We start from the raw sequence: 3193 nt of genomic DNA, 5'->3' as shown, positions 1-3193 counted from the left end.
AACATTTCAAAAATTTTAAGTGCCATAGAGGAAAAGGAAGGTTAAGGCTATAAAGAGCGTGTGTGTGTGTGTGTGTGTGTGTGTGTGTGTGTGTGTGTGAGAGAGAGAGAGAGAGAGAGAGAGAGAGAGAGAGAGAGAGAGAGAGAGAGGAGAATATGTAGGGGGCTGCTATTTTATATCAGGTAGGTGGAAAAGGCCTCATCCATAAGGAACACTTGATCAGAGACCTGAAGGCAGCATGAACACACCTAGAGATACTCTCCAAAAGCAAAGCCTAGGGATGGTTGCTCTAAGCTCCTTAAAGACAGGAAGCCTCAGACTATGGATATTTCCAAGTGAGAAACTGCACATTTTCCATTAAAATAAAAATACCCCCATTTCTACAGTTTTTAGACTAGTGCATATGAGTCAATCTCTTCATCTCATCTGTATTTAGTATGTGGTTAAGAAAACCTCTAAGAATAATTTTTTTTTATTTATTTATTTTAGTTCATGTCTTTTATTAACCCAAATACAATTACTTGTCTTCTGGTTTGTTGAAGCAATAGGTCAGACAACATTTGCCACAATAATGTCTGTCAAAGTGACTGGCCATAAAAACTCCAGCACCACATTCATCTGAAGGGCACTCCCGATGAAGGCAACTGATTTTGCCATTCTCATCCACTTTGTAGTATTTCGGGACAGCCAGCTTAACCTTCTTTCTCTTATGCTTATTCTTCTTAGGACTAGTGTAACATTTCTTCTTCCTTTTCTTGTCACCACCACAGATTCTCAACACAAGATGAAGAGCAGACTCCTTTAGAATGTTGTAGTCAGACAAAGTACGCCCGTCTTCCAGTTGCTTGCCAGCAAAAAATCAGTCTTTGCTGAACAGGAGGAATTCCTTCCTTAACCTGGATCTTTGCCTTCATATTTTCTATTGTATCTGAGGGTTCAACCTCGAGAGTGACGGTCTTCCCTGTAAGGGTTTTCATGAAAATCTGCTTCTTGGCGGGGACTCCATCGCATATGACAGATTAATCAGAAAGGAAGCAAGAATAATTTTTATTTTTCTAAGTTTTGCTCCAGAACATCACCACTTGCCTGTTAAACTAATGTTTCCAGATTCTTCTGAGATAAGCAAAACATGCATCCTTCTAGTTTGATCTGAGTTTATGGCCTCCTTTACTTTACTGATCCATTAAGTTCTGTCATTCTTAGTCAAAGCTGTACTACAAAAAGCTGAACCATCTCCAGCAGGGCTCAGGAGCCCGACCCTGTCCTTGAGGAGCTCTAGAAAAGATTCTAGAATATTGGATACACATTCACCAGACTACTCATGCCACTTCCAACAACTCTGACCTGAGCCCAGAAAGCACAGTGGGTCACTTCAAAAATCCAAGGGAAACAAGTGTATTCTCTCAAAACCTTTACAACCTAAATTTTAAAAGGTTGCAATGGCCATCTGTAACCTAAAGCTCTCCTACTATACTTGATCTATTCAATAAGCATAAAAGCATCTAAAATATACAAGACTCTACACTGAGTGGCCAGATTATTATGATCTCTGAATGTATAATAGTCTGGCCACTCAGAGAGAGAGAGAGAGAGAGAGAGAGAGAGAGAGAGAGTGTGAGTGTGTGTGTGTGTGTGTGTGTGTGTGTTAGAAGCTCGGTGCATGAATTTGTGCATGGGTGGGGTCCGGCCAGCCTGGCCAGGGGGCGGGGACATGGGCAGTTGGCCGGCCTGCCTGCTGGTCGAGCTCCTAGTCGAGGGGACAATTGCATATTAGCCTTTTATTATATAGGATATACACAGAGTGGCCAGATTATTATGCGTTCAGAGATCATAATAATCTGGCCACTCAGTGTATTTTAAGTTCTTTAAAATACTAGCTTACTTAATACTTACAACAACCCTACAAGTATTATCACATAGTTGTTTTATAATGAGGAAACTGAGGCACAGAAATTCTAAGTACTTACCCGAGCTCATATAGCCAAAAATATCTGAACTGAAATTTGGAGCAGCCTGGCTCTTAATTAAGATTCTCTAATCTCAATCACTTCATGACAGTATTCTGACCTTTTTATTCATTCTTTTGACTCTAGTTGTTGTTGAAGATTGGAAAGCAGTGATGTTGGGAGAGAAAATCAGAAGAGTAATAGAGTAAAAGATTTTAGATTAAGTGTACTTCTCCAGTTATAAAAATCATTTATTCATAGCAGAAATGTAAAATTATAGAAAAAATTAAAATGCCACTATTCCAGATAATTACTATTAATATTTTGTTATGAGAGCCTTCCCTTTTTTCTGTATATCTGCAAGGAAATGTGAGTTTCAGATAATTGGAATCTTACTGCCTTTGTCCATTTTATAATAAATCACTGTTGAACATTCTTGTAAACATTATTTCCAGTGGCTGCATAGCTTCAATTCATAAGCATATACCAGAATTTATTCTAATGTTCAGTATTTAGATTGTACCTATGTTTTGTGATTGTAAGTACCATCACAATAAATGTTTGACAATGGTAAGATATGTAACACATATAATACCTTAATTAAAAAATGAAAAAAAAATGTTTGAGCCCATCTCTGCTTATTTTTTCAAGTCTGTTTCTATGAATGAAATTATTGAGTTAAAGGATATACGAGCTTTTAAGGCTTTTGATAAACTTCTTAATAAACTGCCCTCCCGAAAGACTGTAGCAATTTTGAAGAGCAGGATAATTATTTTTTCCTGCCTCAAGCATCTACTTTAAATGGGGTCTCATCCCATCTAAGAGACCTCCCAAGACAGGTAGCCACAGGAAATATACTTCCACACAGTTCTCTTTGCCACATCTCCTCTCTAGACTGAGCCAAATTGACTGCTATTCTATGGTAGCAAACTTCAAACAGAATCAAACAGAACAGAGCTGGGAGTGTAGAATGAAAACCTATAAGGCTTAATTCTACTTAAATGGTTTAGAAAAGCAGCAACTGAATTCTGATTAGCCATCTGCACTTAACAAAATAAAATTGCATGCATTCATTTGTCATTCTCAACTCAAATATCCAATACAATCTAGACAGGTAAAGCAGACCAGAAATTCTGATTAAGAAACAAATCAATATGGTGAAATTTTGCACTTTCCACAATTTAACCCTTCTGGAGAGAGCTGTCACTACTTAGTAACAGCTGGTTTGGGTCACGTGGGAATGAAAT

General features: G+C 37.9%; 1 pseudogene; it reads right to left on the bottom strand.

Moving 5' to 3' along the window:
• Nucleotides 1-515: 515 nt before the first annotated feature.
• Nucleotides 516-1977, bottom strand: LOC103296932 (ubiquitin-40S ribosomal protein S27a-like; annotated as a pseudogene).
• Nucleotides 1978-3193: the final 1216 nt, after the last annotated feature.

The sequence above is a fragment of the Eptesicus fuscus genome, chromosome 18 (genome assembly GCF_027574615.1).
Source record: "Eptesicus fuscus isolate TK198812 chromosome 18, DD_ASM_mEF_20220401, whole genome shotgun sequence".
In the NCBI taxonomy this organism is placed as follows: Eukaryota; Metazoa; Chordata; class Mammalia; order Chiroptera; family Vespertilionidae; genus Eptesicus; species Eptesicus fuscus.
This window is presented reverse-complemented; position numbering and strand designations above follow the sequence as displayed.